General features: G+C 49.1%; 8 non-coding genes and 2 pseudogenes across 8 annotated transcripts; all 10 read right to left on the bottom strand.

Moving 5' to 3' along the window:
• Window positions 1–1,413: 1,413 nt before the first annotated feature.
• On the bottom strand, window positions 1,414–1,578 carry LOC148996270 (U1 spliceosomal RNA). The gene has a single exon (XR_016149782.1). It is a non-coding gene; the product is annotated as a U1 spliceosomal RNA (small nuclear RNA).
• Window positions 1,579–1,910: 332 nt separating this feature from the next.
• On the bottom strand, window positions 1,911–2,083 carry LOC148996269 (U2 spliceosomal RNA; annotated as a pseudogene).
• Window positions 2,084–8,653: 6,570 nt separating this feature from the next.
• Window positions 8,654–8,818, bottom strand: LOC148996268 (U1 spliceosomal RNA). The gene has a single exon (XR_016149757.1). It is a non-coding gene; the product is annotated as a U1 spliceosomal RNA (small nuclear RNA).
• A 332-nt stretch (window positions 8,819–9,150) lies between these two features.
• On the bottom strand, window positions 9,151–9,341 carry LOC148996267 (U2 spliceosomal RNA). The gene has a single exon (XR_016148358.1). It is a non-coding gene; the product is annotated as a U2 spliceosomal RNA (small nuclear RNA).
• Window positions 9,342–10,451: 1,110 nt separating this feature from the next.
• Window positions 10,452–10,616, bottom strand: LOC148996266 (U1 spliceosomal RNA). The gene has a single exon (XR_016149726.1). It is a non-coding gene; the product is annotated as a U1 spliceosomal RNA (small nuclear RNA).
• A 332-nt stretch (window positions 10,617–10,948) lies between these two features.
• LOC148996265 (U2 spliceosomal RNA) lies at window positions 10,949–11,139 on the bottom strand. Its single transcript, XR_016148357.1, has one exon. It is a non-coding gene; the product is annotated as a U2 spliceosomal RNA (small nuclear RNA).
• A 1,111-nt stretch (window positions 11,140–12,250) lies between these two features.
• LOC148996264 (U1 spliceosomal RNA) lies at window positions 12,251–12,415 on the bottom strand. The gene has a single exon (XR_016149708.1). It is a non-coding gene; the product is annotated as a U1 spliceosomal RNA (small nuclear RNA).
• Window positions 12,416–12,748: 333 nt separating this feature from the next.
• Window positions 12,749–12,939, bottom strand: LOC148996263 (U2 spliceosomal RNA). Its single transcript, XR_016148356.1, has one exon. It is a non-coding gene; the product is annotated as a U2 spliceosomal RNA (small nuclear RNA).
• Window positions 12,940–14,050: 1,111 nt separating this feature from the next.
• LOC148996262 (U1 spliceosomal RNA) lies at window positions 14,051–14,215 on the bottom strand. The gene has a single exon (XR_016149684.1). It is a non-coding gene; the product is annotated as a U1 spliceosomal RNA (small nuclear RNA).
• Window positions 14,216–14,547: 332 nt separating this feature from the next.
• LOC148996261 (U2 spliceosomal RNA) lies at window positions 14,548–14,720 on the bottom strand (annotated as a pseudogene).
• Window positions 14,721–16,638: the final 1,918 nt, after the last annotated feature.

Here is a 16,638-nt window from a genome sequence, read left to right as displayed (position 1 = left end):
CCATTCACCTCTTTAAATAAAAACCGCACGCTGTGGTGCCTCCGCATGCCGGCACGGGCAGCCGACATGGTGGAGGCACCAACAGCCTAAAACTTAAAACAATAAATAAAAAAATAAATAAATAGATAAAAAGGTCTTACCTTAAAACCGAACTGGAATAAAAGCAGCTGGATCAATGTACCTCTCAAAAGTTTGAGGCTCAAGTCACGGAAGGACCCGAGCCGGAAAAACCTCCAAGAGGCGATCGCTGTCTCTACCTTGGGACCAGACACTTGATCTTAGCCAAAAGGCCGAGAAGCGATGACGCAGCGACGCCGAGGCGGGGGAGCCGGCAAAGGCCACGCCCACCTGGGCCGCGGCGAGAGGGTCTAAGGTCGCCGGCAAACAAGCTCAGCTCAGATTGGTTGACACCGAAAATGGATCACAACAGAGTGCACAGCAAAGACACTCTGGAGTGCAACCTGGGATTTTGGATCATCAACATTCCGCCTTAAAAGTGAGCGGGCAGACCAAAGCGTCCGTGGTAGAGACTTGAAACTCTGAGGGATGGTAGGACCGGCCCGGTACTACAACCTCACCAAGGCTCGCCCCGATCGGCCCCAAGGTGGCGCTGCAGCGATCAAAAGTACGAAATGGCTCGTAACTCCTCGACCGTCGGTCGCAGACCCAAGTGTCTTACATCACCGGAATCCTTGGCTCGAGCCGAACAAGATGCATGCCTCGGATTGGGTGGTCGCGCTGGCGAGATTTTCGGGTATTTTGGATTTTCTGAAAAACCTACTTTTGCACACTAGTCCTAGGTTTTTTGCCCGATCTGACCCAAACCGGTGCAGAAAGATTCTCTGGAGTCTGACTGCCAACAGGGATCGGGAAACAGTTGGAATTTCCATCCACGTTGGCGACGGTACGCCAAAACGTTGGGGGTGGGCGAGGCGGGCTTTACTTGAACGGCTATAACTCTCCAACGGAATGAGACAATTGCACCCAACTCGGTACACCTGTGTACGGGCTCAGCCCGTGGTCACGTGAAGAGGAATGCGGCGACTGGCCACTTGGTGGCGCTGTAAACAGAAAAAAACACAACATGGGTGGCTGTGTATCACGTGACGTTTCACACGTGCACAATGTTTTCATACCACATGATAGAACTCCTCATTCCGAACAACTTTGCCTCCAGGACAACTGCTGTGAACTAAGTCGTCCGTCAAATATTGGAGACTATTTGAAGAATTGAGGAGAAAAAAGAAAACCCTCCTCACACAGACCGGTCCTAGACTGTTTCGTATCTCTCGAGCAACCGCCGCAGTTCAACTCTCTGGACTGCCTCTGGATATTGAAGAAGTGGAGAAAAAAAACAAAACAAAAGAACCTCAAGTGGAGCTTTAACAATCTGCCCTTTTAACCAGTGTTGTCCAGGGGAGAGCGCGAACGCAGTCCCCCACTACCATAAATTATGCAGTCGAGATTCCCACATTTGGGGAATTCGCAGGGGTCAGCACAACCCAGAGTGCAATGGCCGAGCCTCGCCCTGGGTGAACCACCTTCCTGATCATGGTGTCTCCCCTGCCAGGTAAGTATGAATTCCCAGGCCTTCAGTCAGAAGCACCCTGTCCCTCTCCCCAATCCTCACCAGCGGTTTGCCAGTCAAAAAAGGGGCTTTTTTTTTTTTTTTTGCACGCTCCGCATCCGGCTCCATGAGCCATAAATGTACATAATGCGCCGTCCCCGAATAGTGGACGGATCAGATGTTAAACCGACAGAGGAACAGGGGTTCCTTTTTGTCTTGTTTTTACACCACAATTCTACCCAGGCTAGTATAGCACATGATCACCTACAACACCCACTCACACTAGCTCCATTATCACCGTCTGCCACACAAGACCACTACATTTCTTTCATTGAACACTTTAGGAGGGTGCACCGTTCCCAGAAGTACTGCAATACCGGGTCGATGCGTGGAGTGGACGGAGCAAGCCCCTATTCCATCTCCCAGGACCAAAAATCAATTTAATATGTGGTGCCCGGGTAGGGCACGTATCAGATATTAAACTGATAAGAACAGATTTTTCTTTCGAAAAGTTTTATTGTCACAGTGTCATTCCATTATTTCCATTTGCATGTACATTTTTTCTTTTAGATCACATTTTTACACATATTAAAAGGGACACATTATTTACTGTTAAAAGTTTCTTGTGTTTGTGTGTTGTGTAAAAAGTCCATGTATGTTTTAAAAGAAAGGTAAATGGTTTAAATAATAGGAATAAAACAATAAAACATGTCAGATAAAAACCAATAAAACAATAAATTATGCCACATAAAACATCTCTTGTACAGGATCGAGGGTGAGTCCCTATCAAGAATGTCCATTCACTCCAGGTCTCCAGAACAGGCCCCGGACTCCTCGCTTCCAGCGCCCAGCGGAGATCCCCTCTCCTCCGGCCCGCTGGCCCGCTGTTCCCGTAGCCGGTGTGGTGAGGGTGCATCTACGGGCGGCCAGGGTCGGGGGTGGCCGGGACCTCTTTGGTGTGACCCCAGCCCCCCCATCCGAATGACGACGTCCGGCGCCTCCTGCAGCGCAGATCTAACTAATTGCTCGCACGCGTGGAGGGGCACCGTAACGCGTTTCCCCACCAGCAGGTTTCTGGTGGCCCAGATGGCATCCTTGATATGGTTGAGGGTGAGCCAGAGCGAGGTAAATTGCTGTGATGTTAGCTCCTTCAAGCCCTGACCCACCCCCAGGATGGCGAGCCTGTATCCCACCTGGGCCCGACCCGCCGGCAGGCACGGGAAAACCAGGGGGCTGGTCTTGGCCCACAGGTCCCGCGCAGCACCGCACTCCCAGAGCAGATGTTGGACGGTCTCCGGGGAACCACATCCGGACCGTGGGCAGGTGGGGTTTTTGGCCATGCCTCTGGAGTGCATGACCGCCCTGACCGGGAGGATCTCATGAGCCACCATCCACGACAAGTCCTTGAGCCTGTTCTGGAGAGCTGGGTGGGCTGCGTTCCTCCAAACGTCTTTGGCCTCACCTAGTGTGAGGCCTGGAACTGGACTCACCGATTCTCGATCCTGCACAAGAGAGACAAGAGACTTGTGGTTAGTTAAAATAGTGGCATCATTTGTTTCTAAAAGGTATTTCTTTAAAAATGTCTTAATAAAAAGATGTTCTTTTGACAAATTAAAAGACACTGGACTTTTAAGATCAATGGGTAAAATTTTCAAGCTTCTTAGGTATGACCCCATCCAGAATCGGGTCATGGCTGCTGTCTTGTGTTCTCTGGATGGGGTCAGTGCATACTGGATGTGGAGGGCGGCAAAGCGGCTGCCTAAAAACAGGTGGGGGTCTGGGAGGCCTTTCCCGCCATTCTCTTTTTTCTTTTTGACGACCTCCCTCTTGAGTCTTTCCCACTTGGACCCCCACAGGAAATAAAATACTGCCCTCTCCAACTTGGCTAGGAATCGTCTTGGGGGACTAAAAACAGAACAGACAAGTAAAATCAGTGGTAAAATCACAGCTTTAAAAATTAAAATCTTGCCTTCATACGTCAGTTGTCTTAGTCCCCAAAAGCCCAGTCTTTGCCTAACTTTCCCTAACATGTCAGTCCAGTTACCCTGTCCTCCACCCTCCCTGTCAAATTTCACACCTAAAATTTTCAAATTATTATCTTTAAAATCCAAATCTAGTCCGCCTTTGTCAACGTTCCCCCACGGCCCGAAGAGCAGGGCCTCGGACTTACTCCTGTTAAGCTTGGCGCCCGAGGCCCGACCGTACCAGTCAGTCAAGTCCATTGCTCTTCGTACCGATAAAAGGTCAGTCGCTAAAAGGGTCACGTCGTCCATATATAAAACACAGGTCGCCGTCAGTCCACCAGTTCCTGGGATGTCTAGTCCTTTAATCCATTTATCCCTTCTCAAGATTTGTGCCAGTGGCTCAATACAAGCCACGTACAGAAGGGGAGATAAGGGACACCCCTGACGGACACCGCTGCGGATATTTACAGCTTTGGTAAGATGCCCATTTACAAGAATTTTGCTGCCTAAGTCCTCATACAGCAGTCCCACCCAAGCTAGAAACCTCTCAGAAAAGCCCATTTTTTGCAGTACCTGAAGGAGGTACTGGTGCGAAACTCGATCAAATGCTTTTTCGAAGTCTAAATTTAGGACTACAAGCCGAATGTTTCTGTCTCTCGCATAACAGATGGCGTCTCTGATCAGTATTAGGCTGTCCGTGATCTTCCTGCCGGGCACAGCGCAAGCTTGATCCAGGTGGATTACGTCCTCTAAAACGGTCGACATGCGTGTAGCTAAAATTTTACTAAAAAGTTTACAATCATAATTTAAAAGAGTGATTGGTCGCCAGTTTCTTAAGTCAGTCTTGTCTCCTTTTTTGTACAGTAGTGTAACTATCCCTACTCTAAAGCTGTCTGGAAGTCTGTCAAGAGTCTCAAATTCTTTAAAAACTGTAAGTAAGTCGTGTGCTAAAATGTCCCAGAAAGTCAGGTAAAACTCAAAGGGGAGTCCGTCCATGCCCGGTGACTTCCCCTTCTTAAAACCCTTTACAGCTTTTGTCAACTCTAAAAGATTAAAATCCTGGGATAAAAGCACATTTGGACTCTTAACTTTTTTATCTAAAACCCCTAAAACGTCCTCTAAGGTGCCATTGTGTACCTCTTTAGTGTCATATAAATTACTGTAAAAACTTTCAATTTCCCCTAAAATCCGGTCAGTTGTGTTTACTTCCTCCCCTCTAAAAGTTTTTAAAGCATTAATGGACCCTCCCCGAGCTATTGTCTTTTTAAAAAAATATCTGGTACACTTCTCTCCTTCCTCTAACTCCCTTTCTTTACATCTTAAAATGACACCTTTGCTCTTTATTTCAGACAGATCTGACATTTCTTTCTTTACTTCTTTTATTTCATTTGTAAAATCCAATCCATTGTTTAAAAGGTTAAAATATCTCTGCAGTCTTTTTTGCAACCCCATCATGCGTCTTTTTTCTTTATTCTTTTTTTCTCTCCCAATTTGTTTAAAAAACCGTCCTGTCCTATGTTTCACCATCTCCCACCACTGTGCACGTGAGTCATAAAAGTCCTGGAGGGTCTGCCATTGGCTGAACTGCTCCCTATACTCTTTTACCACTTCCTCGTCTTCTAACAGGGAACAGTTCAGCTTCCACAGCCCTCCCCCTGCAGTCACACCCGTGGGAAGTGAAAGAGTGCAAGACAGCATCATGTGATCGGAAAAAAAGAGGGGGGTCAATGTAGCATCGGTCGGCGGGAGGTCCCTTGTAAAAACATAGTCAATTCGAGAGGCTCTGGCACCGTCACCACTGAACCAGGTGAAGCCCTCCTCTCTTTGATGCATTGTTTTAAAACAGTCGACTAACTTAAAATCTTTGACTATATTTTGTAATAAAACCGATGTCTTGTCTACCTTAAAATCATCTCCTACCCTCTTTCTGTCATTTTTTGATAAAACACAATTAAAATCCCCTGCTACCACTAGGGGAGCCCTGCCTAGCATGTGGGGTTGCGAGTCTTCTAAAAGCTCATACCTGTTATTTTTTTCTGTAAAACCATACATATTTAAAATATTAAGATCCTTACCTAAAAAAGTCAGATTTGCTAAAATTGCCCGCCCGTCCCTCACCACAGTGCTGCCCTTCACCAAAAGGTTGGGATTTTTGATTAAAATAGCAACACCGTCATTTTTGTTAAAATTGGACCCACTCCAAATGGAAAATCCTGGGGTCCAAATCTCCTCCCACTTCCTGTAATTTGTTAAAAAAGGCAAACCACATTCTTGCAATAAAAACACATCTGACTTAAAAGTTTTTAAAAAGGATAACACACTCTGTGCTCGCAGAGTAGACCTCACACTTCTCACATTGATTGTAGAGATAGTGAGGGCCATGAGCAGTATGGTTAAAAATACAAGCATTAATAGAAGAATAAAACCAAAAGACTGCAGAAAGTTACATTAAAATCATGTTATGTCATGTATCACTTGCTTCTCCTTTTCCCCAGAAAAACTGGGATCAGGAGGGCAAATGCTCGTCACCTTGGAGTCCACAGAGAGGGCCTCTTGTGGATCCTTCGGCGACGATGTTATTAGCTTAACGTGCAAAAAGGAGACTTCATTGGGAGAATCTGCGGGCCACACACGGTCTAGATCTACCAAGGAGGTACTATCTAGCCGGAGCGATGCCCGCAGCCTTTTCTCCTCTGTTTGAAGCAGAGGAGATCTCGCAGACCTTTTTTGCACCTGAGCATTGGGAAGTGAACCCTCGGATTCACCCCCACTATCCACCACGCTAACCTCCGATACGGTGTAGAGCGAGGAAGCCGTTACATCCTCCTCCTCTATTTTGTTTTCGCTTATCTCTTGTTGGGGAACGGCTTCCTCACTCTGTTTGCTGTTAAAACTTGGCTCCGCCCCTATGGCCGCCCCACTTCCTTCCTCCTGCCCACTCCCTGAGGCTGGCTGGGAAATAGAATTTCCCGCCAAAACCTCAGGGACCGCCTCCTCCTTCCTTTGCTCTTTTGTTTGTTCCACATGTGGGGCGGCCATTTTGTTACCTTTCAATTTGTTGGCAAAACTTTTAGGGCAATCTCTGTAGAGATGGTTAGTTTCACCACAAAGATTACACCTTCTGCCAATGGTACATTCTTCAAAAGTATGACCAATTCCTCTACACTTCCCACATGTTAATTCATTGCATGCATCGGCTAAATGCCCCATTCTCCCACACTTTCTGCACAATTTAGGCATTCCTTGATAGTGAATGTAGCCTCTGTTCTCTCCCAACACAATCATTGAAGGTAGGTGTTTCAGGCCCTGGTAGCCCCCGGCGTCTTCCCATTGTTTAATGGGAATTCGCCAGGAGCAATTCCAGATGCCGTCTTCATCTAACACTTTGACTGGTTGCCCCCGAACAGTGCAAAATCTACCCAACCAGACACAAATGTCTTCTCCATTCACAGTTTCATTAAACATCCTGACAATCACGGTTTTAAGTGAATTGTCAGAAAGTTTTTCCACAGTAAACATTGAAAACTGGGCTTTGCATGCATCAAACCTTTGCCAGAATTCAGTTAACAGGGAAGCGCTTTTGAAACTTAAATCAAAACCTTTGTTCAGGGGGAGAGTTACCAAGCAGTTCAAGTCATCAGGTTTAAAATTGAGGGTTTTCTGGATCAGCTTCCTGGAGAAGTCAAGACGTGACAACCCCAGGAGCTTACCATTCACCTCTTTAAATAAAAACCGCACGCTGTGGTGCCTCCGCATGCCGGCACGGGCAGCCGACATGATGGAGGCACCAACAGCCTAAAACTTAAAACAATAAATAAAAAAATAAATAAATAGATAAAAAGGTCTTACCTTAAAACCGAACTGGAATAAAAGCAGCTGGATCAATGTACCTCTCAAAAGTTTGAGGCTCAAGTCACGGAAGGACCCGAGCCGGAAAAACCTCCAAGAGGCGATCGCTGTCTCTACCTTGGGACCAGACACTTGATCTTAGCCAAAAGGCCGAGAAGCGATGACGCAGCGACGCCGAGGCGGGGGAGCCGGCAAAGGCCACGCCCACCTGGGCCGCGGCGAGAGGGTCTAAGGTCGCCGGCAAACAAGCTCAGCTCAGATTGGTTGACACCGAAAATGGATCACAACAGAGTGCACAGCAAAGACACTCTGGAGTGCAACCTGGGATTTTGGATCATCAACATTCCGCCTTAAAAGTGAGCGGGCAGACCAAAGCGTCCGTGGTAGAGACTTGAAACTCTGAGGGATGGTAGGACCGGCCCGGTACTACAACCTCACCAAGGCTCGCCCCGATCGGCCCCAAGGTGGCGCTGCAGCGATCAAAAGTACGAAATGGCTCGTAACTCCTCGACCGTCGGTCGCAGACCCAAGTGTCTTACATCACCGGAATCCTTGGCTCGAGCCGAACAAGATGCATGCCTCGGATTGGGTGGTCGCGCTCGCGAGATTTTCGGGTATTTTGGATTTTCTGAAAAACCTACTTTTGCACACTAGTCCTAGGTTTTTTGCCCGATCTGACCCAAACCGGTGCAGAAAGATTCTCTGGAGTCTGACTGCCAACAGGGATCGGGAAACAGTTGGAATTTCCATCCACGTTGGCGACGGTACGCCAAAACGTTGGGGGTGGGCGAGGCGGGCTTTACTTGAACGGCTATAACTCTCCAACGGAATGAGACAATTGCACCCAACTCGGTACACCTGTGTACGGGCTCAGCCCGTGGTCACGTGAAGAGGAATGCGGCGACTGGCCACTTGGTGGCGCTGTAAACAGAAAAAAACACAACATGGGTGGCTGTGTATCACGTGACGTTTCACACGTGCACAATGTTTTCATACCACATGATAGAACTCCTCATTCCGAACAACTTTGCCTCCAGGACAACTGCTGTGAACTAAGTCGTCCGTCAAATATTGGAGACTATTTGAAGAATTGAGGAGAAAAAAGAAAACCCTCCTCACACAGACCGGTCCTAGACTGTTTCGTATCTCTCGAGCAACCGCCGCAGTTCAACTCTCTGGACTGCCTCTGGATATTGAAGAAGTGGAGAAAAAAAACAAAACAAAAGAACCTCAAGTGGAGCTTTAACAATCTGCCCTTTTAACCAGTGTTGTCCAGGGGAGAGCGCGAACGCAGTCCCCCACTACCATAAATTATGCAGTCGAGATTCCCACATTTGGGGAATTCGCAGGGGTCAGCACAACCCAGAGTGCAATGGCCGAGCCTCGCCCTGGGTGAACCACCTTCCTGATCATGGTGTCTCCCCTGCCAGGTAAGTATGAATTCCCAGGCCTTCAGTCAGAAGCACCCTGTCCCTCTCCCCAATCCTCACCAGCGGTTTGCCAGTCAAAAAAGGGGCTTTTTTTTTTTTTTTTGCACGCTCCGCATCCGGCTCCATGAGCCATAAATGTACATAATGCGCCGTCCCCGAATAGTGGACGGATCAGATGTTAAACCGACAGAGGAACAGGGGTTCCTTTTTGTCTTGTTTTTACACCACAATTCTACCCAGGCTAGTATAGCACATGATCACCTACAACACCCACTCACACTAGCTCCATTATCACCGTCTGCCACACAAGACCACTACATTTCTTTCATTGAACACTTTAGGAGGGTGCACCGTTCCCAGAAGTACTGCAATACCGGGTCGATGCGTGGAGTGGACGGAGCAAGCCCCTATTCCATCTCCCAGGACCAAAAATCAATTTAATATGTGGTGCCCGGGTAGGGCACGTATCAGATATTAAACTGATAAGAACAGATACTACACTTGATCTTAGCCAAAAGGCCGAGAAGCGATGACGCAGCGACGCCGAGGCGGGGGAGCCGGCAAAGGCCACGCCCACCTGGGCCGCGGCGAGAGGGTCTAAGGTCGCCGGCAAACAAGCTCAGCTCAGATTGGTTGACACCGAAAATGGATCACAACAGAGTGCACAGCAAAGACACTCTGGAGTGCAACCTGGGATTTTGGATCATCAACATTCCGCCTTAAAAGTGAGCGGGCAGACCAAAGCGTCCGTGGTAGAGACTTGAAACTCTGAGGGATGGTAGGACCGGCCCGGTACTACAACCTCACCAAGGCTCGCCCCGATCGGCCCCAAGGTGGCGCTGCAGCGATCAAAAGTACGAAATGGCTCGTAACTCCTCGACCGTCGGTCGCAGACCCAAGTGTCTTACATCACCGGAATCCTTGGCTCGAGCCGAACAAGATGCATGCCTCGGATTGGGTGGTCGCGCTGGCGAGATTTTCGGGTATTTTGGATTTTCTGAAAAACCTACTTTAGCACACTAGTCCTAGGTTTTTTGCCCGATCTGACCCAAACCGGTGCAGAAAGATTCTCTGGAGTCTGACTGCCAACAGGGATCGGGAAACAGTTGGAATTTCCATCCACGTTGGCGACGGTACGCCAAAACGTTGGGGGTGGGCGAGGCGGGCTTTACTTGAACGGCTATAACTCTCCAACGGAATGAGACAATTGCACCCAACTCGGTACACCTGTGTACGGGCTCAGCCCGTGGTCACGTGAAGAGGAATGCGGCGACTGGCCACTTGGTGGCGCTGTAAACAGAAAAAAACACAACATGGGTGGCTGTGTATCACGTGACGTTTCACACGTGCACAATGTTTTCATACCACATGATAGAACTCCTCATTCCGAACAACTTTGCCTCCAGGACAACTGCTGTGAACTAAGTCGTCCGTCAAATATTGGAGACTATTTGAAGAATTGAGGAGAAAAAAGAAAACCCTCCTCACACAGACCGGTCCTAGACTGTTTCGTATCTCTCGAGCAACCGCCGCAGTTCAACTCTCTGGACTGCCTCTGGATATTGAAGAAGTGGAGAAAAAAAAAAAACAAAAGAACCTCAAGTGGAGCTTTAACAATCTGCCCTTTTAACCAGTGTTGTCCAGGGGAGAGCGCGAACGCAGTCCCCCACTACCATAAATTATGCAGTCGAGATTCCCACATTTGGGGAATTCGCAGGGGTCAGCACAACCCAGAGTGCAATGGCCGAGCCTCGCCCTGGGTGAACCACCTTCCTGATCATGGTGTCTCCCCTGCCAGGTAAGTATGAATTCCCAGGCCTTCAGTCAGAAGCACCCTGTCCCTCTCCCCAATCCTCACCAGCGGTTTGCCAGTCAAAAAAGGGGCTTTTTTTTTTTTTTTTGCACGCTCCGCATCCGGCTCCATGAGCCATAAATGTACATAATGCGCCGTCCCCGAATAGTGGACGGATCAGATGTTAAACCGACAGAGGAACAGGGGTTCCTTTTTGTCTTGTTTTTACACCACAATTCTACCCAGGCTAGTATAGCACATGATCACCTACAACACCCACTCACACTAGCTCCATTATCACCGTCTGCCACACAAGACCACTACATTTCTTTCATTGAACACTTTAGGAGGGTGCACCGTTCCCAGAAGTACTGCAATACCGGGTCGATGCGTGGAGTGGACGGAGCAAGCCCCTATTCCATCTCCCAGGACCAAAAATCAATTTAATATGTGGTGCCCGGGTAGGGCACGTATCAGATATTAAACTGATAAGAACAGATACTACACTTGATCTTAGCCAAAAGGCCGAGAAGCGATGACGCAGCGACGCCGAGGCGGGGGAGCCGGCAAAGGCCACGCCCACCTGGGCCGCGGCGAGAGGGTCTAAGGTCGCCGGCAAACAAGCTCAGCTCAGATTGGTTGACACCGAAAATGGATCACAACAGAGTGCACAGCAAAGACACTCTGGAGTGCAACCTGGGATTTTGGATCATCAACATTCCGCCTTAAAAGTGAGCGGGCAGACCAAAGCGTCCGTGGTAGAGACTTGAAACTCTGAGGGATGGTAGGACCGGCCCGGTACTACAACCTCACCAAGGCTCGCCCCGATCGGCCCCAAGGTGGCGCTGCAGCGATCAAAAGTACGAAATGGCTCGTAACTCCTCGACCGTCGGTCGCAGACCCAAGTGTCTTACATCACCGGAATCCTTGGCTCGAGCCGAACAAGATGCATGCCTCGGATTGGGTGGTCGCGCTGGCGAGATTTTCGGGTATTTTGGATTTTCTGAAAAACCTACTTTTGCACACTAGTCCTAGGTTTTTTGCCCGATCTGACCCAAACCGGTGCAGAAAGATTCTCTGGAGTCTGACTGCCAACAGGGATCGGGAAACAGTTGGAATTTCCATCCACGTTGGCGACGGTACGCCAAAACGTTGGGGGTGGGCGAGGCGGGCTTTACTTGAACGGCTATAACTCTCCAACGGAATGAGACAATTGCACCCAACTCGGTACACCTGTGTACGGGCTCAGCCCGTGGTCACGTGAAGAGGAATGCGGCGACTGGCCACTTGGTGGCGCTGTAAACAGAAAAAAACACAACATGGGTGGCTGTGTATCACGTGACGTTTCACACGTGCACAATGTTTTCATACCACATGATAGAACTCCTCATTCCGAACAACTTTGCCTCCAGGACAACTGCTGTGAACTAAGTCGTCCGTCAAATATTGGAGACTATTTGAAGAATTGAGGAGAAAAAAGAAAACCCTCCTCACACAGACCGGTCCTAGACTGTTTCGTATCTCTCGAGCAACCGCCGCAGTTCAACTCTCTGGACTGCCTCTGGATATTGAAGAAGTGGAGAAAAAAAACAAAACAAAAGAACCTCAAGTGGAGCTTTAACAATCTGCCCTTTTAACCAGTGTTGTCCAGGGGAGAGCGCGAACGCAGTCCCCCACTACCATAAATTATGCAGTCGAGATTCCCACATTTGGGGAATTCGCAGGGGTCAGCACAACCCAGAGTGCAATGGCCGAGCCTCGCCCTGGGTGAACCACCTTCCTGATCATGGTGTCTCCCCTGCCAGGTAAGTATGAATTCCCAGGCCTTCAGTCAGAAGCACCCTGTCCCTCTCCCCAATCCTCACCAGCGGTTTGCCAGTCAAAAAAGGGGCTTTTTTTTTTTTTTTTTGCACGCTCCGCATCCGGCTCCATGAGCCATAAATGTACATAATGCGCCGTCCCCGAATAGTGGACGGATCAGATGTTAAACCGACAGAGGAACAGGGGTTCCTTTTTGTCTTGTTTTTACACCACAATTCTACCCAGGCTAGTATAGCACATGATCACCTACAACACCCACTCACACTAGCTCCATTATCACCGTCTGCCACACAAGACCACTACATTTCTTTCATTGAACACTTTAGGAGGGTGCACCGTTCCCAGAAGTACTGCAATACCGGGTCGATGCGTGGAGTGGACGGAGCAAGCCCCTATTCCATCTCCCAGGACCAAAAATCAATTTAATATGTGGTGCCCGGGTAGGGCACGTATCAGATATTAAACTGATAAGAACAGATACTACACTTGATCTTAGCCAAAAGGCCGAGAAGCGATGACGCAGCGACGCCGAGGCGGGGGAGCCGGCAAAGGCCACGCCCACCTGGGCCGCGGCGAGAGGGTCTAAGGTCGCCGGCAAACAAGCTCAGCTCAGATTGGTTGACACCGAAAATGGATCACAACAGAGTGCACAGCAAAGACACTCTGGAGTGCAACCTGGGATTTTGGATCATCAACATTCCGCCTTAAAAGTGAGCGGGCAGACCAAAGCGTCCGTGGTAGAGACTTGAAACTCTGAGGGATGGTAGGACCGGCCCGGTACTACAACCTCACCAAGGCTCGCCCCGATCGGCCCCAAGGTGGCGCTGCAGCGATCAAAAGTACGAAATGGCTCGTAACTCCTCGACCGTCGGTCGCAGACCCAAGTGTCTTACATCACCGGAATCCTTGGCTCGAGCCGAACAAGATGCATGCCTCGGATTGGGTGGTCGCGCTGGCGAGATTTTCGGGTATTTTGGATTTTCTGAAAAACCTACTTTTGCACACTAGTCCTAGGTTTTTTGCCCGATCTGACCCAAACCGGTGCAGAAAGATTCTCTGGAGTCTGACTGCCAACAGGGATCGGGAAACAGTTGGAATTTCCATCCACGTTGGCGACGGTACGCCAAAACGTTGGGGGTGGGCGAGGCGGGCTTTACTTGAACGGCTATAACTCTCCAACGGAATGAGACAATTGCACCCAACTCGGTACACCTGTGTACGGGCTCAGCCCGTGGTCACGTGAAGAGGAATGCGGCGACTGGCCACTTGGTGGCGCTGTAAACAGAAAAAAACACAACATGGGTGGCTGTGTATCACGTGACGTTTCACACGTGCACAATGTTTTCATACCACATGATAGAACTCCTCATTCCGAACAACTTTGCCTCCAGGACAACTGCTGTGAACTAAGTCGTCCGTCAAATATTGGAGACTATTTGAAGAATTGAGGAGAAAAAAGAAAACCCTCCTCACACAGACCGGTCCTAGACTGTTTCGTATCTCTCGAGCAACCGCCGCAGTTCAACTCTCTGGACTGCCTCTGGATATTGAAGAAGTGGAGAAAAAAAACAAAACAAAAGAACCTCAAGTGGAGCTTTAACAATCTGCCCTTTTAACCAGTGTTGTCCAGGGGAGAGCGCGAACGCAGTCCCCCACTACCATAAATTATGCAGTCGAGATTCCCACATTTGGGGAATTCGCAGGGGTCAGCACAACCCAGAGTGCAATGGCCGAGCCTCGCCCTGGGTGAACCACCTTCCTGATCATGGTGTCTCCCCTGCCAGGTAAGTATGAATTCCCAGGCCTTCAGTCAGAAGCACCCTGTCCCTCTCCCCAATCCTCACCAGCGGTTTGCCAGTCAAAAAAGGGGCTTTTTTTTTTTTTTTTGCACGCTCCGCATCCGGCTCCATGAGCCATAAATGTACATAATGCGCCGTCCCCGAATAGTGGACGGATCAGATGTTAAACCGACAGAGGAACAGGGGTTCCTTTTTGTCTTGTTTTTACACCACAATTCTACCCAGGCTAGTATAGCACATGATCACCTACAACACCCACTCACACTAGCTCCATTATCACCGTCTGCCACACAAGACCACTACATTTCTTTCATTGAACACTTTAGGAGGGTGCACCGTTCCCAGAAGTACTGCAATACCGGGTCGATGCGTGGAGTGGACGGAGCAAGCCCCTATTCCATCTCCCAGGACCAAAAATCAATTTAATATGTGGTGCCCGGGTAGGGCACGTATCAGATATTAAACTGATAAGAACAGATTTTTCTTTCGAAAAGTTTTATTGTCACAGTGTCATTCCATTATTTCCATTTGCATGTACATTTTTTCTTTTAGATCACATTTTTACACATATTAAAAGGGACACATTATTTACTGTTAAAAGTTTCTTGTGTTTGTGTGTTGTGTAAAAAGTCCATGTATGTTTTAAAAGAAAGGTAAATGGTTTAAATAATAGGAATAAAACAATAAAACATGTCAGATAAAAACCAATAAAACAATAAATTATGCCACATAAAACATCTCTTGTACAGGATCGAGGGTGAGTCCCTATCAAGAATGTCCATTCACTCCAGGTCTCCAGAACAGGCCCCGGACTCCTCGCTTCCAGCGCCCAGCGGAGATCCCCTCTCCTCCGGCCCGCTGGCCCGCTGTTCCCGTAGCCGGTGTGGTGAGGGTGCATCTACGGGCGGCCAGGGTCGGGGGTGGCCGGGACCTCTTTGGTGTGACCCCAGCCCCCCCATCCGAATGACGACGTCCGGCGCCTCCTGCAGCGCAGATCTAACTAATTGCTCGCACGCGTGGAGGGGCACCGTAACGCGTTTCCCCACCAGCAGGTTTCTGGTGGCCCAGATGGCATCCTTGATATGGTTGAGGGTGAGCCAGAGCGAGGTAAATTGCTGTGATGTTAGCTCCTTCAAGCCCTGACCCACCCCCAGGATGGCGAGCCTGTATCCCACCTGGGCCCGACCCGCCGGCAGGCACGGGAAAACCAGGGGGCTGGTCTTGGCCCACAGGTCCCGCGCAGCACCGCACTCCCAGAGCAGATGTTGGACGGTCTCCGGGGAACCACATCCGGACCGTGGGCAGGTGGGGTTTTTGGCCATGCCTCTGGAGTGCATGACCGCCCTGACCGGGAGGATCTCATGAGCCACCATCCACGACAAGTCCTTGAGCCTGTTCTGGAGAGCTGGGTGGGCTGCGTTCCTCCAAACGTCTTTGGCCTCACCTAGTGTGAGGCCTGGAACTGGACTCACCGATTCTCGATCCTGCACAAGAGAGACAAGAGACTTGTGGTTAGTTAAAATAGTGGCATCATTTGTTTCTAAAAGGTATTTCTTTAAAAATGTCTTAATAAAAAGATGTTCTTTTGACAAATTAAAAGACACTGGACTTTTAAGATCAATGGGTAAAATTTTCAAGCTTCTTAGGTATGACCCCATCCAGAATCGGGTCATGGCTGCTGTCTTGTGTTCTCTGGATGGGGTCAGTGCATACTGGATGTGGAGGGCGGCAAAGCGGCTGCCTAAAAACAGGTGGGGGTCTGGGAGGCCTTTCCCGCCATTCTCTTTTTTCTTTTTGACGACCTCCCTCTTGAGTCTTTCCCACTTGGACCCCCACAGGAAATAAAATACCGCCCTCTCCAACTTGGCTAGGAATCGTCTTGGGGGACTAAAAACAGAACAGACAAGTAAAATCAGTGGTAAAATCACAGCTTTAAAAATTAAAATCTTGCCTTCATACGTCAGTTGTCTTAGTCCCCAAAAGCCCAGTCTTTGCCTAACTTTCCCTAACATGTCAGTCCAGTTACCCTGTCCTCCACCCTCCCTGTCAAATTTCACACCTAAAATTTTCAAATTATTATCTTTAAAATCCAAATCTAGTCCGCCTTTGTCAACGTTCCCCCACGGCCCGAAGAGCAGGGCCTCGGACTTACTCCTGTTAAGCTTGGCGCCCGAGGCCCGACCGTACCAGTCAGTCAAGTCCATTGCTCTTCGTACCGATAAAAGGTCAGTCGCTAAAAGGGTCACGTCGTCCATATATAAAACACAGGTCGCCGTCAGTCCACCAGTTCCTGGGATGTCTAGTCCTTTAATCCATTTATCCCTTCTCAAGATTTGTGCCAGTGGCTCAATACAAGCCACGTACAGAAGGGGAGATAAGGGACACCCCTGACGGACACCGCTGCGGATATTTACAG

Source organism: Pimephales promelas, chromosome 2 (assembly GCF_988280905.1).
Source record: "Pimephales promelas chromosome 2, fPimPro1.hap1.1, whole genome shotgun sequence".
In the NCBI taxonomy this organism is placed as follows: Eukaryota; Metazoa; Chordata; class Actinopteri; order Cypriniformes; family Leuciscidae; genus Pimephales; species Pimephales promelas.
The sequence above is the reverse complement of the archived record's forward strand: the minus strand, read 5'-3'. Positions and strand labels throughout refer to the sequence as shown.